Source organism: Buteo buteo, chromosome 16, assembly GCF_964188355.1.
Source record: "Buteo buteo chromosome 16, bButBut1.hap1.1, whole genome shotgun sequence".
Taxonomy (NCBI): domain Eukaryota; kingdom Metazoa; phylum Chordata; class Aves; order Accipitriformes; family Accipitridae; genus Buteo; species Buteo buteo.
The window spans coordinates 9,859,128-9,873,828 of NC_134186.1; the positions used below are offsets into that span (position 1 = coordinate 9,859,128).

The 14,701-nt window shown below is 48.9% G+C and overlaps 1 long non-coding RNA gene across 1 annotated transcript; it reads left to right on the forward strand.

Moving 5' to 3' along the window:
* The first annotated feature begins 3,036 nt into the window (after positions 1–3,036).
* On the forward strand, positions 3,037–14,254 carry LOC142039916 (uncharacterized). Its single transcript, XR_012653089.1, has 3 exons — positions 3,037–3,142; positions 5,883–6,032; positions 13,888–14,254. It is a non-coding gene; the product is annotated as an uncharacterized LOC142039916 (long non-coding RNA).
* The last annotated feature ends 447 nt before the right edge of the window (positions 14,255–14,701 follow it).

Here is a 14,701-nt window from a genome sequence, read left to right on the forward strand (position 1 = left end):
ATACCGTTGCTGGGAAAGCACAGATGCCCAGTGCTGTTGTGCCTGTGGATAGGCTGCACGGGGACGGTGAAGAGCAGCAAGAGCTTTCAGGGCTGGCACCTTCCTTGTGGGAGAAGGAGCCGGACGTTTGCCTTTTCGGAAAGAGGCTCTGCTGAGAACCAGCGCTCTGACATGTACCTTTGCTGGGAAAGCACAGATGCCCAGTGCTGTTGTGCCTGTGGATAGGCTGCACGGGGACGGTGAAGAGCAGCAAGAGCTTTCAGGGCTGGCACCTTCCTTGTGGGAGAAGGAGCCAGACGTTTGCCTTTTGGAAAGAGGCTCTGCCGAGATACAGCGCCGTGAGATGTGCAGTCAGTGGGAAAGCACAGATGCCCAGTGCTGTTGTGCCTGTGTATAAGCTGCACGGGGACGGTGAAGAGCAGCAAGAGGTTTCAGGGCTGGCACCTTCCTTGTGGGAGAAGGAGCCGGATTTTTGCCTTTTCGCAAAGAGGCACTGCCGAGAATCAGCGCCATGACATATATCGTTGCTGGGAAAGCACAGATGCCCAGTGCTGTTGTGCCTGTGGACAGGCTGCACGGGGACGGTGAAGAGCAGCAAGAGCTTTCAGGGCTGGCACCTTCCTTGTGGGAGAAGGAGCCGGACGTTTGCCTTTTCGGAAAGAGGCTCTGCCGAGAACCAGCGCCATGAGATGTGCAGTCAGTGGGAAAGCACAGATCCACAGTGCTGTTGTGCCTGTGGATAGGCTGCACGGGGACGGTGAACAGCAGCAAGAGCTTTCAAGGCTGGCACCTTCCTTGTGGGAGAAGGAGCCAGATGTTTGCCTTTTTGGAAAGAAGCTCTGCCGAGAAACAGCGCCGTGAGATGTGCAGTCAGTGGGAAAGCACAGATGCCCAGTGCTGTTTTGCCTATGGATAGGCTGCACGGGGACGGTGAAGAGCAGCAAGAGCTTTCAGGGCTAGCACCTTCCTGGTGGGAGAAGGAGCCGGACGTTTGCCTTTTCGGAAAGAGGCTCTGCCGAGAACCAGCGCCGTGACGTATACCGTTGCTGGGAAAGCACAGATCCCCAGTGCTGTTGTGCCTGTGGATAGGCTGCACGGGGACGGTGAAGAGCAGCAAGAGCTTTCAGGGCTGGCACCTTCCTTGTGGGAGAAGGATGTGGACGTTTGCCTTTTCGGAAAGAGGCTCTGCCGAGAAACAGCGCTGTGAGATGTGCAGTCAGTGGGAAAGCAGAGATGCCCAGTGCTGTTGTGCCTGTGGATAGGCTGCACGGGGACGGTGAAGACCATCAAGAGCTTTCAGGGCTAGCACCTTCCTTGTGGGAGAAGGAGCCAGACGTTTGCCTTTTTTGAAAGAGGCTCTGCCGAGAAACGGCGCCATGTGCTATACCATTGCTGGGAAAGCACAGATGCCCAGTGCTGTTGTGCCTGTGGATAGGCTGCACGGGGACGGTGAAGAGCAGCAAGAGCTTTCAGGGCTGGCACCTTCCTTGTGGGAGAAGGAGCCGGACGTTTGCCTTTTCGGAAAGAGGCTCTGCCAACAACCAGCGCCATGAGATGTGCAGTCAGTGGGAAAGCACAGATGCCCAGTGCTGTTGTGCTTGTGGATAGGCTGCACGGGGACGGTGAACAGCAGCAAGAGCTTTCAAGGCTGGCACCTTCCTTGTGGGAGAAGGAGCCAGATGTTTGCCTTTTTAGAAAGAAGCTCTGCCGAGAAACAGCGCTGTGAGATGTGCAGTCAGTGGGAAAGCACAGATGCCCAGTGCTGTTTTGCCTATGGATAGGCTGCACGGGGACGGTGAAGAGCAGCAAGAGCTTTCAGGGCTAGCACCTTCCTTGTGGGAGAAGGAGCCGGACGTTTGCCTTTTCGGAAAGAGGCTCTGCCGAGAAACGGCGCCGTGAGATGTGCAGTCAGTGGGAAAGCACAGATGCCCAGTGCTGTTGTGCCTGTGGATAGGCTGCACGGGGACGGTGAAGAGCAGCAAGAGCTTTCAGGGCTGGCACCTTCCTTGTGGGAGAAATAGCCAGACGTTTGCAATATTGGAAACAGCCAAACCTTTTTAATTGTTGTATTGACTTGCGGAAACTTACTCCACAATCAGTCAGATTGCAAAGTAGGTATGTTCATTGAGCGGTAGGCAGCACAGAGGGCAGTCCCACCAAAGTCCTGTGTGCCTGTCTCCGCAGCTTGCTTTAAATTTATAGAGTCAAGTGTTATGTATACCTACAGTTTCATAATACTCCTATACGTATGCATGACCTATCCCCGCTTCATATTAAAATTAGTTCCAAGATGTCATTTCCCTAAGTTCTTCCCAGCTGCGCCTGCGCAGTGCCTCCTTGTGGTGGTTGTCGGGGTTCGCGAAGATGAAGGCTGTTCGTCTTCTTCACAGTGAACTCTTAACCTACTGTCCCTGTGCAGACTTAGTCGCTCCTCGGCATTTGTCCAAATCACAATGCCGGTCTTGCCTGGTTCTTGGGGTCGACTGCTGCTTCTTATCAGGGACTATCTCTTGCCCCAGCCAGCCTCAACAATGCAAACGTTAAACATCACCTCTCAGCCCCTTGGGCCATGTCTACCTCTACTGAAATTCCTTTAACTTCATTACAAGCTAGATAATTATTAAACAGTTCCTATCTACATCCATATATCTACTATATCTACTAAGGTTCCTTTTTCTCCCAGTATGTGGTTTGACTCTCTCTAATAGTCGGGCAACTTCCGGTGTTTTGGGGTTGTTTTAGTTATTTCTGGATATTTATGGGTGACTTCCGTTGTAATGACTGTCTTTTTATGGTTGTTACTGTGCACTTCCAGTTGATGCCGTCCTTTGGCATCGTCTTCTCGTCTCAGGAGGACTGTCCAGTCGGATCCTTGCGACTTCGAGTACCTGGAGGACTTCCAGTGCCCTTTGAGGGCTTCCGGGCCATAGAGATGAAGTCCCAGACCATAGAATACAAAGAGGAGGTCAATCTCTATGATCTGGAACTTCATCTCTATGGCACCGGAAGTCCTCCCAGGGCAGCAAAGGTTGCTCCCGATGTTCCAGAAGTCCTCCAACAGCCGCAGAAGCCTTCTGAGGGCACTGGGGAGGTCATGCACGGATTCTACTGTTGGGAGTCCATTTTTAAACCTTCATGTGCCGTATGTTTTTTTGGTTTTGAAGAGGAGGGGTTTGAATTAGTTTGCAGGTGTTGGGTTGGTTTTAGTTAGGGGGTGGGGTTGAATATTGGGGACTGTGTGGTTGGAGTTTTGTTATTTGTTTTGTTAGTGCTGCTGGGTGTGTTTGTATGTGTTTAATTGGTATCATATGTGGGAACAATCCGTGGTTTGCGTGTGCTAATGATTGTTGTAGTCAGATTATTTGCATGTTTAATGCTAATGAGTGGGTGTGTATAGGTGGTATATACAGTCTAAATAAAAAATGAAAAATAATAAGTCTGGTGCAGCAGTAGAAAATGGTTTCCTCCCTGGGAGTAGATTTTTTTTAAACGTTATTTCAAATAGTTACTCCCAAGGAGTATGCCACTTTCTACTGCTGCTATTTAGCTTTGATATTTTTGTACAGTTAAAATTTTAAAGAAAAGGACAAAGACAAGGACACAGGAAAAAAATAATCAAAACCAGGGACACAGATAGACACAGAAAAAAACAGCTATCAGACACAAACCAAAGCACAGAAAAACAACCAAAGAGCAGGACAAAGACAGACACAAATACAAAAAAATCAAATACAGAGAAAAAAAAAACTCAGACATAAAAATACACGTGAGAGACCAAAGCAATCCTTATAAAGCTTTATTAAATCAAATTTCTTTCTTATACTTTAAAACCCTAGTAAGGAGTAGTTTCACTACCATCCTTAGCTTGCTTTGCAGTTAAAGTAATTAAACACCTCCATATTAGGATTCCATCTTTACCACTTAGTTTGATATTTTTCTTGCAATACTACTTGGACAAAAATCATGCCCACCATTGTCTTATCAACATACGTGTTTTGCTTCAGCCTCATTTGTGCCCAAATAGTATGCTACATTTCTTCCACTTTGCTTTGTACTTTCATTTGCAATTTTGTTATCATCACAATTCTGATGGAGATGCATTGCCTCTTTTTTGTTGTTTTTTTATGGGGTCCATAAAAGGTGAGAGAGAACCCTGCTTTTTTGCTCTTGTTTTCTAACATGCTCTGAACTTTGGTGAGCAAGAGGAAGAGTGGTTGAAAGAGCCTGTTGTTTGAGAGTAGCGTCTTTCTGTAGCATGCCCATCTTTGTATGGTGACGGTTTCCTACCTGCAGTATGATTTATTGGGCTGTGAGGTTGTAGTGGAGTAGCAGAGGTAAGAAGTGTTGTCTTTAAAGGTAATGAAGCTGTAGCAAAGCAAGCAGGAAAAGCTAGTTTCTTCCTAGAACAATGCCTGCCAAAAATAGAAACAAGTAAAGGCACTTGCAGTTGGCTTTTTTATGCAGTCTTCATATGGAGCTTTTGATAATGATTGATTTCTGGGAAGTGAGACAGCAGTGAGGAAAGGGCTTGTCTAAATGGCTTCTTCACCATAGGCAGGGTTTGAGCATTTGTGCTAGAAAGGGTCTTTACTACAGTTTACAAACACAGAAAATGAGTTGCCTGTGAGGAAAGTTTCAGCAGAAGTAAGGTTCAGTTTGCTAAATTGGGGCCTCTGTAGATGACGCAAGAGATGACTTGGCAGTGTTTACATTTCAAGTGCATGCTAGTGTGTTAATGCAGGGTGTCGAGGTACTTCTGGACTGCAGGTCGTGTGCCTGACTGGTACCGAGTCCCAGGATGAGCCAGCTCCTGCTGATGGTTTTATCTCCTGGAGATACATTTCATTTGGACTCATCATTTTCTCAGCTAAATCTATCCAAGTCTTACAGACTTGAGCTCCTTCGGATCGTGACGTTGTAGTTTGAGCGCTCAAGTGGCAATGTTTGGTTTGCCGTTGCTTTGCCAAAGGCAAAGCCCCTTGCAGGATAATGGTCCCACAAAAAGCCTGGGACTGCAGTCTTCTCAGTAGCCTTCATGATGCCAGGGTGTTGATGTCGTTTCCACCCTAATCCTGGGATGTCTTTCCTGCCCTCTCTGGACGGAGTAGTCCCTGGTCATTCAGGAACTGGTCATGCTCTACCTTCAACATAGGCAGGTAATTTTCCCTTATTCCCATCTTTTTCTGAAGTAAACATCACACTTGTTATCATCATGAAAAAGCTGGATTATTTTTTTCCTTGTACAAATATTACTTTATATAATAGCCTCTTCATTTCCCTGTTCTATGTTGGTAGGTCTGAGCATTTAATCTGGTCTCCCTGAGTCTCCTGAACCCCAAAGCAGTGTTCCAAAGAAGGCTGTATTAGGGATTTTTTCAGTGGTGTTAAAATAAAAGCTGCTTGCTCTGCTTTAAATTGGGGTGATGGAAAAGGCCACTCTGGTTTTTGAGTTGTTTTTTCCCTTAAATTTTCAGATCAGCAGAGGAACCTTCTGTCAGGCTTTCTCTTTGCTTACATCCTGGTGCTTCTCCTGCCAGCTTTCTTTGCCAAACACAGGCTATTGCTTAAAACTTCCATCAGAAGGGGAGGCCTGTCACACGACAGGGGTTCTTTGGGTATCGGACGATAAAACAGCAACAGTCTATGGACGAATTCTGGTCAACCTTATTATAATAATATAAGTTGACAATCAATATCATTAAGCCTGAGTGGAGCGCAAGCAATCTGAGCATGAGCAAAAGAGAGAAGGGGAAATCTCACTTGCTTTGTAGGCAAGGTACAACACCGTTAATGGTTAATCTTACCTGCTGATGAGCAATAGTTGGGGAAATTGTTGACCTGTTGTGTTATCCGTCATGACATAAGGATGTCTCCTTTGCCAGGCAGCACCCCTGGACCAGCCAACGAGAGCTATCCCGAGTCAGCGCTGGGGCGCCTTACTTATGGGACTGTGCCTTCTCTGTTCCATTGTATGACGGTCAGGGTGATGCAAGCGTGTCCTTTACTTACAAAGCTGGATGTGTCTCCAAAAGGTTGGTGATCCACAAGTAGTTATACATGGCTGGTCACAGGTTTCTGTGTGCAAGTGGGCCCATGCAGCTGTGCGAACAGTGCAAGCACACTGTGTAAGCACTTTCCACTGTCCCATGCCCTACCTGTGGTCAGGAGCATCTCGCCACACTCCACCCCTTGCGGCATGGGTGATGGCATGATCCAGTGATTGGGCTAACAGCCCTGCAGAGTGAGGGTGCAAGCCTCTCTTGCCTCTACACGTGCGAAATGGCTGAGTGTGAACAGAGAGGTGGTGGAGGAGGAGGAATACTTTCCCAAGTGAGGCGCAAAGGCGAGATTAACTGCTATTGGTGTGTTCAATTGTTTGGTTCTATGACATATGGCAAACCAAAGCTTAATCACAATCCAAACAAACCTTATTAATGGGATAAAGAGTATTACAATAATAAGAGTTTTTGTTAATATTTTTTGCAAATTTAAGGATGGTACCCAACTAAACAGGTCAGAAAGTGAAAATACACCAGAAGATATTGTGATTTGATATAACATTTGTAAATGTTTGGAAATGGCAGGGGATGTCATGTTTGATTTGTGAAGATTTGTTAACATTGGTGCAATAGGTGGTGTGAATCAATGCACAGACACCTCCCTGTTGTGGGGTAAGCATAACAAGTACTAGATAATTTTGAGAGCAGGACAAAGCTAAAGAATTTTCCTGTTGCAAGACTAAAGCGGCATCTACTGTGCGATTGCCTGGAGCTTCCATGGTAGCGGATAAATTTTTAAAAGCTTTTTCTAGTTCATTTACACCAAGTCTGGGAATTAAGGTTCTAATTAAACGTCTCCATCTGGAATCATGGAGGCTTCCTCATATGCTGGGGTGAAGAGGTGGAGGGTCAGATCTACGCATGCGACAGGGGGCGTTAACCCCCCTGCTTCCCGCCACACGAATGACCACAGGCAGAGGCACTGTGAAACAAACATCAAACCTTTAATGAATCAAGAAGGAAATAGAGAGATGGAGAGGGCTGGGGCTGGAGTGGGTAGGTGCAGGTTGCATGTCATGGGGATCCATGCTCCACACCTTCTCTATCAACCTGTCAAAAGCAGTCGGGGCGGCATGGGGCACCTTGTCCCCCTGGTGTCCCTCAGGGTTCTGGTTTGCTTGGTGGACACATTCTTGCTGCTGAATGCCCTCTGCTTGCTGCTGCCTGCTTGCTGCCTGCTGCTGCCCACTGCCCACTGTCCCGGCTTCCCCTCTCACAGGGTTTTTGAGTGTTTTACCACCCAGTGCACCACCATCTTCTTCCTCTTTTTGGGTGGCATGTTGTCCCACAGGGAGGTCTCCTGCATCTTGGGGGTGCCAGCTGATGTGGGGCGCTTGGCCTGCCTGCCGCCTGCCTCTCCTGATCTGGGCATCACCCAGCAGGATACAATGCCTGGTGGCAGCAGCAAGCGGGTCAAAACCACACAGGGCTGCCTCCGCAGTGCCTCCTCCACCAGTTGGGCCATGCGAGGCAGATGACACTGTGGGGCAGCCGTGGGGCTCAGCAGAGGACTCTCCAGAGGATCCTTTGGGGGATTCTCTGGAGGACCCTCTGGGCAACCCTTCAAGGGACTCTTCATGGGACTGTCTGGCAGCCAGGTGGGAAGGACTGCTGCCACCCTGCCCTGCTTCTCCTTGGGGACCAGCAACAAGGACGTCGCCACCCCCGAGAGGAGGTTGCTGTCCGCCAGCCCCACCGCTGGCAGTTGCTTCTTGGGGCAGCCACCCTCTGCCATGTACTGGGAGAGGTTGTTGAGCAAGGTGGTCAAGGTGGGGCTGTTGGAGTCATCAGGGATGGTGTCTTCACTATTCCCCAGGTTTGCCACCACTGTTTGCTCCTTGGAGCAGCTGCCGTCTGCCCTGTACTTCAAGAGGTCGGGGAACTTGTTGAGGTAGATGGTCAAGTAGGGGACATTGAGTACAGTGTCCTCACTGTCCCCCAGCACCGCTGCTGCCACTTGCTCCGTGGGGCAGCTACCCTCTGCCACGTACTCTGAAAGGTCAGGGAGCTTGTTGAGGAGGGTGGTCAAGCGGGGACTGCTGGGAAGTTCAGGGACAGTGTCCTTGCCGTCCATGGTGTCAAGCCAGGTGAGTATGTCGGTGATGTCCATGGTGAACGACTGCTCATCCAGAAATGGCACGTTGTCCCCTGCCAGCTCAGGAAAGGCCTCGGTGAAGGTGTCTGGCCCCAGCTCGGGCAGGTCCTGGAGCTTCTCCAGGGCCTCCAGGATGGTCACTGCTACTGAAAAAGCAATCAAAACCAGCCCAACCCTGGGCAATGCAAGCTTTCCTGTGCATGGGATGCCCACGCATGGGCTCTGCCACCCCCCAAAGCTCACCTTTGGGCTTTGTCTTGGTTCTGCCATATGGTGTAGCCAGGGTGGGCCAGTGGGGGCTGGCGGCAGGGACACTGTCCTCGATGACCACCATGTCATTATCAGAGGCCTCCAGTGGCTTCTTGGTGCTGCTGGGCAGGGTGTGGACCACAGGAAGGCCCTGCACCCATTGCTGAGCCATGGGGTACAGGGGATCCCCATGGCCCATAGCCCCTGGCCCCAGCCCCATCAGCTGGTGGGGCACCAGCATCCCCTTCACCACCTGCTGTCCCCAGCCATAGGCAGGGGGAGACAGAGCAGCCATGATGGGCAGCTGCAGCCCATCGGTGAGCTGCACCACAGGGGGCAGCTGCACCGCCTGCCCCGGGACCACCAGTGGCCTTGGCACCCCCTGCCAGATGCTGGCCTGTGCTAGCTGGTAGGTGATGGGGTGGAGCTGGGCAGGCTCACATGACACCAGCAGCCCTGGGACAGGGGACAGAACCTGGGCAGTGACCGGTGGTGGCATGGCCAGTGCAGCGAAGCTCATGGCGGGCACCTCCGATGCTATTGGCAGCTGGAGAGGGAACCTCTCTGTTGGAGCAAGCAAAGAGGGGTGATGGGGTGAGATGTTGGTGGTCAGAGCCAGCTGGGAGGTTACCTGGAGGGCAGGAGCACCAGGAGGAGTGGGAGCCTGCTGCTATACCTGCCATGGCAGTTGATCAGTGTGGGGTTTGTTTGGGGCAAACTGTTCTAGGGGGGTCTGTCCCCATGGCGATCATTCCGCCAGCACCTGCTTCAGCCAGCCTTGATGGTTTGATTTTTCATACCTCAACAACTTCCCATCTCAATGATTTCTCATCCTGCTGATGATTTCCTGTCCTCAGTGCTGATTTCCCATCCCCACCATAGTTTCCCATTTAAACAATTATTTTTTTGAGAGGTGATTTTCGTGTGCCAGGGGAAGGGGTGGAGCAGACACTGGTGGTTCTGCAATGCTGACTTCTGTGTGCTGCTCCATCTTCACCGATGGTGGAGATGGGAGCGGGGCTTGGGGAACTTTTGAGGTTGTTTTTGTCCTCCCCCCTCTCTGGTCTGGGCCAGAGATCAGTCTTGGTCTTGCTGTCGGGGAGGTGAAGCTCTGTGATGTTCATGTGCCCCTTCCCGAGGAGTGCTAGAAGGAGCAGCATCCCAGGCCAAAGCAGATGACATTCTGTGAGGAGAAAACCTGTGGTCCCCTTTGGGCTGTGCAGGAAGAGGCAGCCCCCAGGGTCTGGAGTGGCTTGGGGAGCCTTGCGGTGTCTGTTCCCGGTGGTGTGGGCGAGTCAGGACTGCCATCGGCCCCAGCTGCCCCCAGTTCATGCTGGTCGGCCTGAGCCAGTGCAGGTCCTGTGCAAAGTACTGCAGCTTCTTCCTCCTGAAGCAGCCGATCTCCGAGGCAGAGGGCAGGCACCACGCTTCCCAGCCCAGCTCCAGCCCCACGCCAGTCAGCCCAGACTGTGGGATAATCCAGAGAAAGTGATACAAACTATATGTGGCATCTTCCGTGTTTATAACCCTACGTGGGCTGACATGCAGCAAGTGTTTGAGATGGTCTTTACTCCTGAGGAAAGAAGACAATTCTGGGAAACAAATCATAGATCAGCTGGGGAAGCACAGGGCAGAACCCCATGGCCAGCCAATGACCTAGGTCGGTCCCCCAAACTTACCAGCCGATAGAGATACACCTGCAGCGTGTGAGAGGGGATCGTTAGAGTCCTTAGAACTGGCAGGATGGAAAACTGTAAATTGGGCTAAGGTCCAAAGATGTCAGCAGGGAAGTGCTCAACATCCTTCTGAATATTATGCCCTATTGCTTAAAAAAGTGAGCACGCTTGGAGGGGTCAGCCCTGAAAGCAAGGAAAATCAGACTCTAATGGACTGTCTTTGCAGATCAGTCAGCCCCAGATATTAAGAAACACTTTTCTAAACATATGCCAGGATGGCAGGGCAAAGGATTGGATGAAATAGTCAGCATTACTACATTAATCTTTAATGGAAAACATGAAAGACAGCTCAAGAAAAAAAAAAAAAGGAAAAGAAAGGAACAGCAAGCTAGTCTATTGGCAGTGGTGTTGAATGATAATCCTAGGTTGAGGGGATGAAGAGGTGGAGATTTCCAAGGTAGGGGTAGAGAAGAAAATTTTAGAAGCAATGGATCTCAAGGAACAGGAGACTGTTGTAAACTGTTGTAATTATCATAGACAACAAGGCCAATGGAAATGGGAGTGCCCAGTATGACAAAACAAATCAAAACAGCAACCACCACCAAACACCAGCCTCCTAAAAGGATCTCTCAATCCTATGCTGCAGTCTTTCCCTGCTCTGTGCAACAGGGGCAGCTAGATTTCACCCAGGATTGAAAGTTAGCAGGGACCTATGGTGCAGTCACTATAGGAGCCTCTGAATATGAAATATTTTCTTCTTCTGATAAGAATCCAGTCTTCAACCTTTCTATTGATGAACATGATTGCTCCTGTCTATTAGATAGAGGGGTAACTTTTTCTCCCTTAAATCAGCATCTGTTCATCCAGACTCTCAATACCTTTTTTGCATTTACCTGGGGAAAGACACAGCTCCCATGGACAAGGCTCCCTCAGGGCTTTGCTGGGCTGTCCACTATTTTTTCTATGAATTTCAGTAAAAGATTTGCAGAATGCTGTGTTTAAAAATGGATACATTTTGGTACCATCTGTTGATGATTTATTTGTAGCCAAGGACTCTTACACAGCTGACACCTGTAATTTCCTTCTTGCCTTTGCTGGGAAGGGCCGTTGGGCTTCTCCATGTAAGTTACCATTTCGGTAATAGAGGTGTAAAATACCTGGATTACATTCTCCAACAAGGGGAGTGTTGTTTATCCAAGGACTATATTAAAGCCATTCAAAATCTTCCCCGACCAGTTACTAAAAGCAAATGCAAGCCTTGTCAGGAGCTGTAGGATTCTGCTGCCCCTGGATAGCTGCTTCAGGGGAAATGGCAACCCCCCCGAAACCTACTACTGCTCCAGATGCTGGAGAACCCCTTCACTGGATAACATACAAGGTAAAGCCATTTGAGGTTTGTGAAGCAAGCATTAGTGACTGCATCTGCTCTGGGATGGCCAAACTACAGGAAGCCATTGACCTTGTTTGTACATGAAGAAATGTAACTATCCTGTCCAAAACCAGTACAGTCTGGTAGCTCAAGGATCCTTTGCTTGTGTCCCTAGGACAGCTGCTGCAGCACTCCTAGTTGAACAGAGTAAAAATATGTGCTTGGATCCTCTCTAGTGGTACAAGTACCACATGAAATTGAAATGCTGCTGTCACAGCACCTTACCCAGGCACTGTCACTGCAGCAAATACATCGCCGTGAGCTGATCTCTTACAGGTGGAAGAAGCGAGACTTGAGTGATATGATATGCTGAATCCTGCTAGTCTACTCCCTCTACCTGGGGAAGAAAATCTGCATCACGACTGCGTGGTAACAACCCACGAAGCTGAAAAGACTAGAAAATATTTAACATATGTGCCATTTCCAGAGCCCTATCTTGAACTATGTGTAGATGGGTCCTCATATTATCTGAAGAGTAACCACATTACAGGTTATTCAGTAAGTTTTGAAAATAAAGTCTCTGGAGGTCTCTGCCAGGGCCTTCAGGTGGCCCCATATCTCGGACATCACAGCTTTGGAGTGGGAGTGGGACAGAGCCACCAGGACATCACCAGCATCCATCTTCACATCATCCATCATGCCCTGAAAAAGTGCTTGGGTTAAACACTACTGGGAGAAAGGCACTCGGAGATTTTGAACTGGCCAGCCATGACCACAGGGCTTCAGCTCATCCTTTCTGTGTCAGAGCCACCAGGCAGGTGACCGTGTCCTCCCTGAGACACCCCTCGGGGTAGCAGTATTCAGAGCCAGGTGGCTGGGTATGGGCAGTGGGGCCCAGCAGGGTGCAGCACCCACAGAAATGCCCACTCGTTGAGCCTTGGCCCTGGGGCTGCAGCATTGGGCTGGCACCTGGGGCTTCGCTGGGAAAAAAACAGGCAGGGGTGAACCTGACATCCCACACATGTACCTGGCCCTGGGGTGTGATCACCTGTCCTTCTGCCCATCACTGCTGGCCCTGGCATGGTCCTGAGCCACTGCTTGACAGCTGCCAGACATGTACCAGTCCTGGGACCCACACCTGCTCTCAAAAGGCCTAAAAAGAGGAAAAACTGCCCAGAATTAAGCTCTGCTCAAGTTATTGTCAGCACCATGTTTTTTGTGGTGCTGCTCCTGGGGAGCACTCAAGAAACATGGCAGCTGCCTGTACCTGCAGGCAGGCGGAGTGTGCGCAGTGGGAGTGAGTGGTGGTTTGTGCAGCTCTTGAATGGATTTGGGCTTTAAATCTGTCCAGCCTGGTACGCCTGGTTCCTTTTTACTTGCAGGTGGTATTTAGAGTTCAGATTGTTGGTTTTTTTAAAAGTGAGTGTGAGGGTGTCTCCAGCCTGCTGGCCACCTGGGGGTGGCAGGGAGGAGCTCCAAGCTGGAGCTGGGCCAGGTGGGGGTACCCCTGGGTGACCTGAGAGCTGGGGAGGGGAAGGCGATAGAGACAGACCCTCCCTGGGCACAGACACCCAAACGCCCAGAGCACTGCTGAGCCACTCCAGCATTTTTAGTTACTGCAATAATAGGAGTAGTGTTTTTCTGTTAACTGTTACGGGGCTTTCACCACACCTGCCCTGTTCAGGGACTGGGAATATTCAGCTGCCTTGGAAAATCACCAGCTGGATTATGATTGTTCAAGCATTGTTTCCCTTTCTAGAAACACTTCATTGTTAAATACATGGTTGCAGCAGCAAGATCCATGCAGTCAGGATCGTTTCCTCTAGGGAGCAGCCTGATGAATGCAGGCTGCTGCCGTTCAGTGGTAGAGCTGAACACTTCTCCCTGCAAGTGCTCGGGCAGTGGTTTCGCAGGTACAGCCAGCCCAACCAAGAGATTTCTATCCTTGCTATGCCGCTGCTTTGGCAGCCACCTCGGGTAGGAGGGGACAAATGTTCTGGCTTCCCAGCTGGAGTCTGGCAAGTTCACTGGGTGACGTATGGACCATAACCTCTAATGCAAACCTGGCATCCTTCAGGAGTGAAAAATAGAGTGTAGTATTTTATGAGGAATTTTTGTTGTTGTTAGATCTCTGGGATTCATGTGACCTTTAATAGCCAGTTGGTGGGATTTAAGCATACACTGATAGCATATGTCTATACATTCTGTATGGTTTGCTTAAATATTTTTTATGGTTTTAATATTTTGTACCTGCTATGAAAACTGGTATGCTGCTAGATAACTGTAAAAGTGAGATTTGATAAATGATTATAAGAAATCGTATACTAACATTATGATTGAAACAATAGACAAAAGGATAGCCAGGGGATTAGCTAGTAGAGGTAATTACAAAAGTGTAGTCAAATGATTAACTAATAATGTGACTCATAAGTTTTGCAGTTCTTTGCTCTTATGACTAGATGTTCCTGTACACTAGATGAGAACAATGTTGAAACTGACCACAAGTGATTGAAACTGCATTAAGCTTCAAGATCAAAGAACAAGGACAAGAACAAAGACTTCAAGGACAGCCAACAGAATTTCAAATGCGTCAGTGGTTGCAAAAGCAGCTCTTCGACTCAAATTTAGAACCATTGCGCAAGATTGGATATAGGCAGTACTATGATAATCAATTACAATAATTTTTATGTATACTAATCTGATTAATATGTGATTAGTTACTCTATATAACCTGTTTGTGCTGAAGCTGTGCCATGCATGCTAGGTGGAATTATCCCCCATGCATCCAGCGCTGCAAATAAAGAATGCCTGCTTTCTAAAACTAAAACGAGTCTTAGAGAGTTTCTTGGACTGGCTTTTTGGTTTCAACACTTGATGTTAAGCACGTGCTAACTACTACCCTAAGGTGTGGCTGGAATCCACTTGGGAGCTCCTGTTTCTACCATACTAGACAAAACAGATCTTGTTTTATTTGGTGATGAAAGCAACTCAGGGAGTTGCACTAAAGCGCAGCACCTTTTTTAACCTCAGCTCTAAAGTGGCACCAGTCCTACCACATAACCCATCCTTCCCCAGGCTTTCACAAAATGGAAAGGATACATCAAACCGACCCCACAAACATATATATATATATATATGTCTCATTCCAAATACTCCTATTATTGCAGTGTGAGAGACTGAAAGAGTTAATGTCTCAAACATTGTGGTGAGGCAAGTTCTGCTTAAAGGCAAACTCTGCATACCAACAAACGCT